This window comes from Triturus cristatus, chromosome 6 (assembly GCF_964204655.1).
Source record: "Triturus cristatus chromosome 6, aTriCri1.1, whole genome shotgun sequence".
Classification (NCBI taxonomy): Eukaryota; Metazoa; Chordata; class Amphibia; order Caudata; family Salamandridae; genus Triturus; species Triturus cristatus.
Genome location: NC_140589.1, coordinates 388,759,407 through 388,772,481, shown reverse-complemented (window position 1 = coordinate 388,772,481; position 13,075 = coordinate 388,759,407).

Genomic DNA, 13,075 nt, shown 5'->3' with positions numbered 1-13,075 from the left:
CTGGACCCGGCGGATAGCCCGGGTCCAGCTGAAACTAACACCTCCACGCAAACACGGCGGGCGCCGACGCATGACCCCCCACATGCAGCGTGTCCTGGCGGTGGTCTTCCCTGACCTGGATAGGCGGTTCCAGGAGTTACAGCAGCAAGGAGGGGGTAGGTACATGTGTGTTTGTTGTGTTGTGTGTCACCAGCCTTTCGAAGTGCTCTGTCGCCTGGATACACTATCAGGGTTCATATGTGCAGTGCATATTTTGTTCCCCCAAGTCAAACAGTGCTCTTGTTCATCCCTTCCCCTCCTTGACATGTGTACCCTGGTCTGTGTGTAATCACTATTGCACATGGTCATCTGGGCTTCCAGTTAATCCAAGTGCACATTACTTTATGCATCATGTGTGAGGGTGGAATGTGACATGTGTTGGTATCTTGCCTGTGCCCTGTCCTCTTCACTCAGTTGGGGGTCCATATTGGTTTGCACTGATGATAAGTCTCACCATAGGAGTGTGAGGTTTCCAGTGAACACACTTGCAGCATGCATTACCGATGTTGTGGCCTCAGACATGATGTGCATGAGTGGGAGATATGCATGGTGCCAGGACGGTTGCTCATGTTACAGTCAGATCATTCCAGGAACAAGGAGCAGTGTGCCCACTACAGTCCCCTGAGACACCCTTGCCTCGTAATCAGGTGTGTCATCCAACACTGTGCCCATTCTCTGTGTGTTCAGCATTGGTTTGCCTCTGTGGCATTGTTCCCTGGCCTTATCATTATTTATCCAAAGTGTGCTACATGTGTTCACTGGACAGGGAGACCCTATTTGGCTTGTGCATACTCTCACTGGGCAGTGCCTGTGTGGCTATTCACAACTATCTGTTGATGGTTGTTTCTCACATATATGTGTTGGCAGCCTCACGAGGTGATGTAGAGTAAATTTTGGGAAAATTAGAGCAAAGTTTAGAAAACCCTGATTAAGATGTGTCAGTTCTTGATCTGTCTCAATCACATTGTCTCAGGTATGGGGGGTTTGTGCGGGCAAGGCCTACATGGCCAAACCTTAAGTCTCCTTGACAACGCTGACCTGTGTGCAATAATTGTCTTGACAGACACTCAACGTGCAGTGACCCAGTCATGTTGTGCGGTGTTTAATGTTTGTGCATTGCAGCATGTGTCAGTAGTTTAAATACATGATTCCTGGTCATACTTATTTTGCACCAGTGTGTGGTCCAGATGCTACGTCGTTTTGTCTTTGTGTGCTGACATCTGTGTGGACATTCTGGCTTGCAATGAGGGTGTCTGCTAAGTGCAGGTGTGCCTTTTTACGACCCAATTGCAGTCCCCGCAGCTTTTGCATTGTCCTGTGTTTGGACATGTGTGCCACTCCACATGACAGGCAGTGGGTCAGATGGGTTGCCAACTGTGTCATCAGGGAACGGATGGCCATGTGACAACTGGCATAATTAAAGTTGTTAGTCAAAAGAGTCTTGTACCTTGGCACTCACTACACTTGTCAACATGTCTTCCAGTTTTCAATGCTTTAGTTTGATGTTTTTGTGTGAAGAACAATAATGTGCATGCATGACAGATGTCTCCCAAGGAAGTGCACAACAAACCACCTTTACACTTTCATGGAACACGCTGGCACTTTTTAAAAGAAGCCACTGTTCTCATCAGACTGTTTAGTAGGGGTGGGCGGAATTTGCATAATCGCGTTACGCAAATCTCCGCGAAACGGTAAAAAATCTCCGCGAACACGCAGAAATTCCGCAAACACGCGGAATTGCTTGTTCGCGATGCTTTTTTCCTGTTCACAATCGCTGTTTGCGTGGTTGGGGAGAAATATCTCGCGAACACGCATTTTGAGAACGCGAACAAGCAAAAATTTCGCGAAGTCACGGAAAGCGGCATTTTGGGCAATTTCGCGTTCTCCGCAGAACGCGAAATTACCCAAATTCCGCAAATTCCGCGAACGGAACGGAATTTGCCACCCAGGCCTACTGTTTAGCTGATTATACATATACTTGTTCCCAGAGTGTTGTGGAATTTGGGTAAGTGCTTGGTTGTTAGTGATACCAACTTACGAGTGTCAAGTCATCAGGACCTCTGTGGGCCCATGTATATGTACTTTCTGCAACACCATTTCTTTTGGACAGTGGGTCCTGTGGATAAGGCTGCCAGCTTCTTCAATGACTGGGTAAATGTAGTTTTGTGTGCACCTCCTTTGGAGACATCTTTTATACAGGCACATGTGTGTTGTGTTCACAAAATGGAACATTCCCACATTATTGACATGTCGATTGTGTGAAGTATTGTTATTCCCAAGGGACTAAAGTTGTTGGGGTTACTGTTTGAAATTACTTACAAGGCTCTGAGTGTGGGGACACCTTTAGTATTGCGGTGTGTTAATTTGCCTTGAGTGCACCACTCGTGTTTCTTTCAGAGTAAACAAGAGGTGGCATGACTTCATTGTATTGCTGTGCTCACCTGTTCCCAATCACTAGCTTCTCAGTATATTTCTCAGTCTAGTTTTGGGATGCTGTGTCCTATTTTTCCTTGTGTCCAAGTGTCATGGTGGGTCTACCAACTGGGGAGTACAGGGCTTACATATGTGCGGAGTAATCTAGCTGTTACTCATTAAGCATTACCTGATATGCACTGTGACCTATTGTTTTGGTACTCATGTGTCAGATATATACAGGTGACTGATGTTTTTCTGTATCTTCACCTTGCCCACAGCATCATCAACGGTAACCGAGGGAGACACCAGCACGGACCTTGAGGAGGGACCCAGCACCAGTGGCACCAGTGCTGGCGACTCATCGGGAGCCAGTGGCATGAAGGGTGAGGAAAGTCAGTCAGAGGACCTGTCTGGTGGCGACACCAACTACAACGCAGACGGGTCCGAGGCTGACCTCATCGAGGGGGCGGAGGCTGCCACTACGCCTTGCAGCAGCCCAACATCTGGTCCCGCCTCCTCTATTCCCATCACCGCCCTCCCAGTTGCTCAAGTCCCTTCTGTCCGTGCTGACTACCACCATGTCTCCTTCGGTCCTGGCACCGCACCCCTTGCCCCTGTCACCCCTGCTGCCCTCAGTGCTGAGTCTGTGGACATACAGCGGCAGTTGCAGGTTGGCCAGGCATCGATGCTTAATGTCCTCCATGGCCACACCATACTGCTGACACAGATGGTGTCGTACATGGAGGGCATGTCATCAGCGATGTCTGAGCAACGCCGGTTTCTGCAGTCCATGGACTCTTCACTGACGGTAGCAGTGTCTCTCCTGCAGCGCTTCATCCCCCCCTACCCCAGCCCCATCCACAATTCCCTCTCCCATACCTGTCCCATGCACACACAGACCTTTCCACGCACGCACCACACCAGACACATCCAGCACACCACCAAGAAAGGGCAAGCGCACACATCCTGACACGCACACTCAGGGGGAGATAGGCACACCCACTGGGTCTGGGGCACAAAACCATACATGCAGCCACAGTCTGAGTACGCATGCCTCACAGCCCTGTCCCCCCACCAGCACTCCCCTTTGCTTCCCTGCCCCCACTGTGTCACCACCCCACAAGCGGTCAAGGAAATCCCCGGGCAGGGGAGTTGAGTCCACCCCCATGTCCACCCCCTCCCCCAGGAGCGCTGAAACCCATCCCTGCGGCCCCCCCCTCGGTTGTCCCTGGGGTTTCTTCCGGGGCAGGGCTTACTCTGTCCGCCCTTGCAGAAGTGTGCAGCGCCGAGCTAACCACCACCTTTGGCGCTGCCCCACCCCCTGTGGTGGACACGTCCACCCCTGCACCCACCCCACTTACCCTTCCCCCTCCTGTCCCTGCGGTGCCTGGTCCTTCCCCACATGATGCCCCCCCCGGTCGACGAACATGAGGGTTCCAGTGTGCAGGCAAGCTAGGGGAGACATGTGCCCCAGTGTCCCCCCAAGGACTCATATGATGGACTGGCCATTGGCCTTTGTATATAGTCTTATTACTTCCTTTTGTTTAATGCTGAATAAAGCATTTTATTTTTCATTTGAACACTATTGCATTTTAGGTATTGATGTTGGTGCTGAGGCTCCAGGAGTTGGGGTTATGGTAATGTGTTATTGTTCTGAGAAATGTTCGAGTCTGATGGTGAAGATGTTGACCATAGTATCTGCGTGCCATCACAAGGTCTCTGCCAAGTATCATTTGTAGTGTGTGTTATGATGGTTTTGAGACATTGTCCCAAGTAGTGTTCCTTCCTCTGTGGCACCTGACATCTTCCCTGCAAAGAGTTGCCCAATTGTTGTGCTGACCTGTGTCTGCATTTCCTTTGTTGGTGACGGATCCCTTCAACTATGGCCATGCCTGCTCAGCAATGTCTCCGGCTGCATCGTCTGTGCCATCCTTGCTAGTCACTGTACTTGTGTATTGAGTATGTTGAAATGCCTTCATGTAGAAATCCTCCCTTTTCAGCACTATGCATGTGTGTAATCCAGGCCTAGCACACATATGGTACTTGTTCTGCTGGGTATTTGGGCATGTGACTCACAATTGTGGGCATTGTATCTGTGGAAACTCCAACCTATTCCTTCCATGAGAGACGACATCTTGGTGGCTGGCCCAGCACCTGTACATTCCTATCATTCCTGGGATGTGCGTACAATGTGTGTTCCCTTTGGCTCTCTTACTTTAGTAGGCAGTGACATGACTATTCAGTCTTGTGGCATGGTCTCAGTGTGTGTATTGTGCTGCATCTGCCAGGGGTGGGTATGCATGTGTCATTTGTCCTCACACCCACATGTGGTGTGTCATGCAGTGGGGGAAAGACAGCCATCCTCCTGGGAGTGGGACACTGCTGTCAGTGATGTGTTGTTATGGCACTATCATCATAGTCAAAACTCAGGGATGCGTAATAAACCCATGGAGTCGTGGGCATATGCTAATGATGTACACACCACCATGTCTATGTCCACTGCTGGGAGTCCTCTGCACCCACCCCCATGTCTCTGTCCATTGCTGGTAGTGATGTGCACCCACCCACATATGTCTGTCCACTGCTGGGAGTCCTCTGCACCCACCCCTCATATGTCTGGGCACTGCTGGTAGTCCTCTGCACCCACCCCTCATATTGCATGCCACTGCTGGGAGTCATATACACCCACCGACATATGTCTGTCCACTGCTGGGAGTCCTCTGCACCCACCCCTCATATTGCATGCCACTGCTGGGAGTCATATACACCCACCCACATATGTCGGTCCACTGCTGGAAGTCCTCTGCACCCACCCCTCATATTGCAGGCCACTGCTGGGAGTCCACCGCACCCACCCCTCACATGTCTGGGCACTGCTGGGAGTCCTGTGCACCCACCCCTCATATGTCTGGGCACTGCTGAGAGTCCTCTGCACCCACCCCTCATATGTCTGGGCACTGCTGGGAGTCCTGTGCACCCACCCCTCATATGTCTGGGCACTGCTGGGAGTCCTGTGCACCCACCCCTCATATGTCTGGGCACTGCTGGATGTCCTCTGCACCAACCCCTCATATGCCTGGGCACTGCTGGGAGTCCTCTGCACCCACCCCTCATATGTCTGGGCACTGCTGGGAGTCCTGTGCACCCACCCCTCATATGTCTGGGCACTGCTGGATGTCCTCTGCACCCACCCCTCATATTGCAGGCCACTGCTGGGAGTCATATACACCCACCCACATATGGCTGGGCACTGCTGGATGTCCTCTGCACCCACCCCTCATATGTCTGGGCACTGCTGGGAGTCCTGTGCACCCACCCCTCATATGTCTGGGCACTGCTGGATGTCCTCTGCACCCACCCCTCATATGTCTGGGCACTGCTGGGAGTCCTCTGCACCCACCCTCATATGCCTGGGCACTGCTGGGAGTCCTGTGCACCCACCCCTCATATGTCTGGGCACTGCTGGATGTCTTCTGCACCCACCCCTCATATTGCAGGCCACTGCTGGGAGTCATATACACCCACCCACATATGTCTGGGCACTGCTGGATGTCCTCTGCACCCACCCCTCATATGTCTGGGCACTGCTGGGAGTCCTCTGCACCCACCCCTCATATGTCTGGGCACTGCTGGGAGTCCTGTGCACCCAACCCTCATATGTCTGGGCACTGCTGGATGTCCGCTGCACCCACCCCTCATATTGCAGGCCACTGCTGGGAGTCATATACACCCACCCACATATGTCTGGGCACTGCTGGATGTCCTCTGCACCCACCCCTCATATGTCTGGGCACTGCTGGGAGTCCTGTGCACCCAACCCTCATATGTCTGGGCACTGCTGGATGTCCTCTGCACCCACCACTCATAGTGCAGGCCACTACTGGGAGTCATATACACCAACCCACATATGTCTGTCCACTGCTGGATGTCCTCTGCACCCACTCCTCATATTGCAGGCCACTGCTGGGAGTCATATACACCCACCCATATATGTCTGTCCACTGCTGGGAGTCCTCTGCACCCACCCATATATGTCTGTCCACTGCTGGGAGTCCTCTGCACCCACCCATATATGTCTGTCCACTGCTGGGAGTGAGGTGCACCCACCCATATATGTCTGTCCACTGCTGGTAGTGATGTGCACCCACCCCTCATATGTCTGGGCACTGCTGGGAGTCCTCTGCACCCACCCCTCATATGTCTGGGCACTGCTGGGAGTCCTGTGCACCCACCCTTCAAATGTCTGGGCACTGCTGGGAGTCCTCTGCACCCACCCCTCAAATGTCTGGGCACTGCTGGGAGTTCTGTGCACCCACCACTCATATGTCTGGGCACTGCTGGATGTCCTCTGCACCCACCCCTCATACTGCAGGCCACTGCTGGGAGTCCTCTGCACCCACCCCTCATATGTCTGGGTACTGCTGAGAGTGCTGTGCACCCACCCATATATGTCTGTCCACTGCTGGGAGTCCTCTGCACCCACCCATATATGTCTGTCCACTGCTGGGAGTGAGGTGCACTCACCCATATATTTATGTCCACTGCTGGTAGTGATGTGTACCCACCCCATGTCTCTGGCCACTGCTGGGAATCCTATGAAGCCACACACCCACCCACCAACCACCTTGGTGCTGTACACTGCTCTCATTGACCTCCACACACACCAATATAATGGTGATATGCTACACCAGGCCATACAACACCATTCGTGGCGTGTGTACGCCTTGTATCCCAAGTGTACTGGTGCCGTAGGGGTACGTGTGATACGGACCGTACCCCCGCATTCAGAGAGTGTGTACGGACCGTACCATGCGTACCCCTATGGCCCCAATCCAATAGTGGTACGGGCCGTACACCCGCTCTGAGAGCGTGTGTACGGCCCGTACCACGCGTACTCCTACGTCACCAGTACAATAGTGATACGGACTGTACCCACGCTATGGATGTGTGGGTACGGTGCGTATCAATAATCTAGTGGTGATGTAGGGGTACGTGTCCACGTCCACTTCCGTTGTTGCGGGACGCAGGGATTGTTGGACACGCCCCCCCCCCCCGGAGTGACCAGACCCTGGAGGTAATATATGTACAGAATATAGTAGTTTTTCAATTGGGTAGGGGTTATGTTTCGTGCCCCTCGCCCCACTTTGCCCCTGGGTGTTGTTCTGACCTTCTGCGGCATGCGCGGTGGTTTTGGTGTACCAGGTCGTAGGCTAGGAGGGCCGGGATGACACGTAGGATGGGGTCCATGGCTGTCTGTCGCGTACCGGGGCTCCTTATTCGCGTCGTACTCAATTTCCCGGGAGTTTTTGGCTGCCGTAAAAAATAAGCCGTGCGGAGTGACGTAGGCACGAATCGTACTTGCTGGTCCGTAAAACGCTGCCTGACTCCGTCCGGACGTCATGTATGCGCTGTGCCGGATCGGAATAGGTGGTGTTTTTTAACCGTACGTAGTTTTGTACGATTCGTACGGAAATGGTATTTCTGTACGAATCGTACTTGCTGGTTTGTAAGGTGGATTTCCCGGGTACGAGTCGTACGGAGAATACGCTCCGTACGACCATTCGTACCCGGGTTTTGCAGGATTGGAATCGGCACCTTGATGTATGTAAATGATTATTATTATTATTATTTTTTACAAATACCACTGTACACGATGGAGTTCTCGGACCATGGGGGAGATTTTGATTAACAGCTGACCAAGATGCTTTTGTTAAAACTGCATGTTTGCACGAATTAGTGGTTCCTCATTTGCACTTTCTGTTTTAGTATTGCATATTCCATATTGATCAGTCGCAGCAATTGCTCGTATTTGATCTTCTTACCTTGAATGGTGAGTTAGCAAAAAGAAATGTTATATTTGCTCATTCGAATAAAATTTTGGTTAGAAATAGGAAATAAACATGGAGGCCTAAAGTTGAAGCATCATATTGTTTAATGTAAATGACCTGAACAATAAACACAAGGCAAAAGAAATGGAAAATGGATTTTAAATCATACGCCAGTTCTTTTTAAATATATGCATATCATGTATACGGAAAAAAAAACAATGTTTAATTAATGGGCAGGATTTTAATGAATTTCATCAATAGGTGCAGCTCAGAGAAGGATGTCTATGTACATTAATAGGGGATTGTGGATGGGATTTAGCACATCCTATCCCAATAAAGCAGGAAGATGAGCCTAGATGTATGTATCTACTGGTAGTGAAATGTTTACGTTTGCCTCATTATATGACTCAATGGAAAACCATCCAGAACCCCTAATGGAACTTTTTCAATAAATAATGACATTTCAGGGTAATGTGATTCTGGGATTGGGGGGTTGTTTACAACACCCAGTGTTATATTCTCCAAGTATAATCATAGACAAAACTAAAACTAAAACAGCATAAGTGCTAACCTCTTATCAGACGGATCTAGGTTTGATAGATCATTGGAGAAAGAAGTTACCAAATAAGCATGAATATACTTCCATTTCCGCTAGGTTCATATCCACAGAAATGATGGATTTTTGTTTTTTAACTCTGAATTAATTTTGAAATAGTGTGAGTTTCGCCTGAATGGCTTTTAGGACCACTCCATGACATAAAGGAGTATTGCTGGTATTATGAAATGCCAGTTGGCCTATATAATGTCCACAACAAATTATATTTGAAAAACGTGGGTTTCAGAAGTTAAAACCGAAAAAACCCACTTTTTATTGCAGAATGAGTAAATGGCTAGAGACGATATTGCCTGGAACACATTTAAACCACTCTTAGCGCTTTTAGACTAACTAAAGACATAGCAGATTGAAGCAACAATAAATTGATAAAAATAAGTTGGAAGCCCAGGCCAAGCAGACGTCTGATATATACTTATGTGTAAAGAGTAGTGCAAATCGCTAAACTCTGGCGAATGCAAAACAAGATCAATAAGATTATTATTATAAGGAGACCTATTTGAACAATAAAACTTATATACAAAAAGTGAGTGCGGAAAGTGAGTATTCAGGTAAGTTTTTGGGACAGCAAGCAAGTGTAAAATTGCTAATAATACGATTAAGGTACTTTTCTGTCCTCAAAGACTTACGTAGCGGATAAGAAATTGATACACAATGTGGCATTCCGGCATTATAAGAATATAGTGTTAATATTGATAATTACGATGTCGATATACACCATGATGAATGTATGTATAATACCGAACTCTCACTGCCGTTGTTGAATTCATCTGATATCATCTCCCACTCAACCCCGAGCCAGAAATACGTTGTAAGGCAGGCCCTGGGACCTATGCCCGATGCAACTGATTGACAGATCACAAGTAACCCTTAGACAAATGTGCGAACAGGAAAACCCAGATTGATCCCACTGATAGCCAGCAACTCCACAATGATCTTAGGACCCCAATAAAACAAATTTGGCCAGAGGCCAAAACACCATTAACTCAGATGCCACACTAAGTTAGGATCACTCAGCCAATCAGAGCACAGCATCAACAATACATGCAGTGATCACACTCTCCCCATGTTGGACATCTTGACACATACCCACAAGTTCCGCATTGTGTCAAGCCCCACCTGTGTTTCTTATCAAGTGACCAGATTTATGACTCTGACTAGGCAAAGATTCCTTTTCTAAAAAAAAATGCACAAATCGCTTTATTATACTTTGTGCAATGTATAAAAAGACTGTGAAAACCAGCATACTTTGAAAAAGACTCTGTTGCCGGCTCTCCCGTCCACTGTGTTTAATTAAACCAACTGTTACTGTTTTGCCAAACAGCTCTCGTCTTTCATTGTTTTCAAGGTAAATTCATAATTGTGCAACATTTTGGCAAGCCACATAGGAGAGATTGGTTCTTTGAGCCTGACTGCAGCTGAAGGAACAGGACCGCGCCCATATAGATTCACACCTGTGCAGCAAGAACGGTGTGCAGACCCTGCAATTGATTAGAAGTTCTGCTGAATTCATGGGGCGGAGGTCCGTCTTGATGCCGCCGTCAGTGGGTGAGAGACTACATCACATCTGATCCTTAGTCCCAGCATTTGGAGTATGGCAAACTAGGGTGGAGATCACCTTTCTTTGATAGTCAGCATGCAAGGAAAGGTGAGAGTTGGTATAATCTCTTGGACCACTCAGTGTGACACAGAAGGTATGCTTGTCTCTGGGTGGAATACAGGGACCGCTTGGATCGATGGGTAAGACACAGAGGGTACGCTTGTTTCTGGGTGTAATACTGGGACCACATGGACTGCTGGGTGAGACACAGAAGGTACGCTTGTCTCTGGGTGTGATACAGGGCCGCTTGGACCACTGGGCATGACACAGAGGGTACGCATAGGCTCTGGATGTGATATAGAGCCAGCATCTCGATCCTACTATTTTCATCTAAAGGAGTGTTCTTATTGCTATCAGTTTCTTAGTACTGGTAGCATCTGAAAGAAGTGAGTGGTGTTATTCACTTGGCCCACTGGGCGTGAAACAGCCGATAGGCATGACTCCTGGGTGTGACATAGGGTGTAATTCAGACGTTAGTGAAACATTTGGATAGTAAGGTTTAGCATGTGCTTGGCCAAGGAGGGCATGTAGTTTTTGAGTCGCTCCTTCTTCTCTGCTTAAATTGTTGGTAACTTTGTCCCCTGAGCCAATGTTGACAGACTAACAGGCTCATTTATTTCCGTGTACTTCGCAGAACCCTCCCCTTATCATTGAGCTGCATGCGCTAGGAGCAGATGAAGGGATTTTTAACAAAGTCATACTTTTTTCCTCTGTCATTTTTTCTACTATTTTCATTGTGGTTTTCAATTGATGCATTTTTTTTTGATATTGTAGTGCTGGTAAAATTATTGCAAACTGTGTTTTATGTTAAATGTTATTTCCAGTTAACAATTCTATGTACGTATGAAAAAGTCATCATTTGTTTATATCTTTTTATTCTGCTGATAAAAACACTGTTAATAATATTTTTGAGTTAACCAATGCACCATCTTACAGGTTGTTATTTTCCATATGTGTTGTTTTGTGTATTGTGCAAGTTTGTTTGATGCATCCTTGCCCTAAGCTGAGCTCATAGTTAAAGAAATTATTTCCGGCCTAATCCCTTGTACATATTTTCCCCATGATCAAAGTAGTATTTAAGTTTGTTTTAAATACTTACTATGTGAGAAGTGTACTAGCTCTTAAAAGGTTCCAAGCCCATTATGGAGTTGCCCTTAAACCACTTGCAAACTAGATTCCTAACACCACACATCTAAGAGGCTAGATACATTTTGCAATAAATGGCACATATACACTGCTGGATGTCCTCTGCACCCACCCCTCATATTGCAGGCCACTGCTGGGAGTCATATACACCCACCCACATATGTCTGGGCACTGCTGGATGTCCTCTGCACCCACCCCTCATATGTCTGGGCACTGCTGGAAGTCCTGTGCACCCACCCCTCATATGTCTGGGCACTGCTGGATGTCCTCTGCACCCACCCCTCATATGTCTGGGCACTGCTGGGAGTCCTGTGCACCCACCCCTCATATGTCTGGGCACTGCTGGATGTCTTCTGCACCCACCCCTCATATGTCTGGGCACTGCTGGGAGTCATATACACCCACCCACATATGTCTGGGCACTGCTGGATGTCCTCTGCACCCACCCCTCATATGTCTGGGCACTGCTGGGAGTCCTCTGCACCCACCTCTCATATGTCTGGGCACTGCTGGGAGTCCTGTGCACCCAACCCTCATATGTCTGGGCACTGCTGGATGTCCTCTGCACCCACCCCTCATATTGCAGGCCACTGCTGGGAGTCATATACACCCACCCATATATGTCTGTCCACTGCTGGGAGTCCTCTGCACCCACCCATATATGTCTGTCCACTGCTGGGAGTCCTCTGCACCCACCCATATATGTCTGTCCACTGCTGGGAGTCCTCTGCACCCACCCATATATGTCTGGGCACTGCTGGGAGTGAGGTGCACCCACCCATATATGTCTGTCCACTGCTGGTAGTGATGTGCACCCACCCCTCATATGTCTGGGCACAGCTGGGAGTCCTCTGCACCCAACCCTCATATGTCTGGGCACTGCTGGGAGTCCTCTGCACCCACCCCTCATATGTCTGGGCACTGCTGGGAGTCCTCTGCACCCACCCCTCAAATGTCTGGGCTCTGCTGGGAGTCCTGTGCACCCACCCCTCATATGTCCGGGCACTGCTGGATGAGTGCTTGCAATGTTCAACACTCCGTCCATCATTTCCTTTGGTTTTTGCTTTGTTCGCCATAAGTTGGCAGGGTATGCTCAGACGTGAGTCCCTTGCTCACTTTGCCACTGGATTCAAGCAAGCCTGGCTGAAGACGGCTGAAATGCCAGAAACCGGTCCTAGGAAGCTTGTTTCCGGTCCATGGAAGACATGGCTTGGCAGTTCGGGCTGGACTGTTCCCATGAGGCACAGGGTCAGACTGATTTGCATATGGCCATGTCTGAAATGGGGTGGCAGAGTGGGCTAAAGAACGGTGATGGATTAAACCCAGATCAGTTGACTGGGGGTGAGTGCTTGCAATGTTCAACACTCCGTCCATCATTTCCTTTGGTTTTTGCTTTGTTCGCCATAAGTTGGCAGGGTATGCTCAGACGTGAGT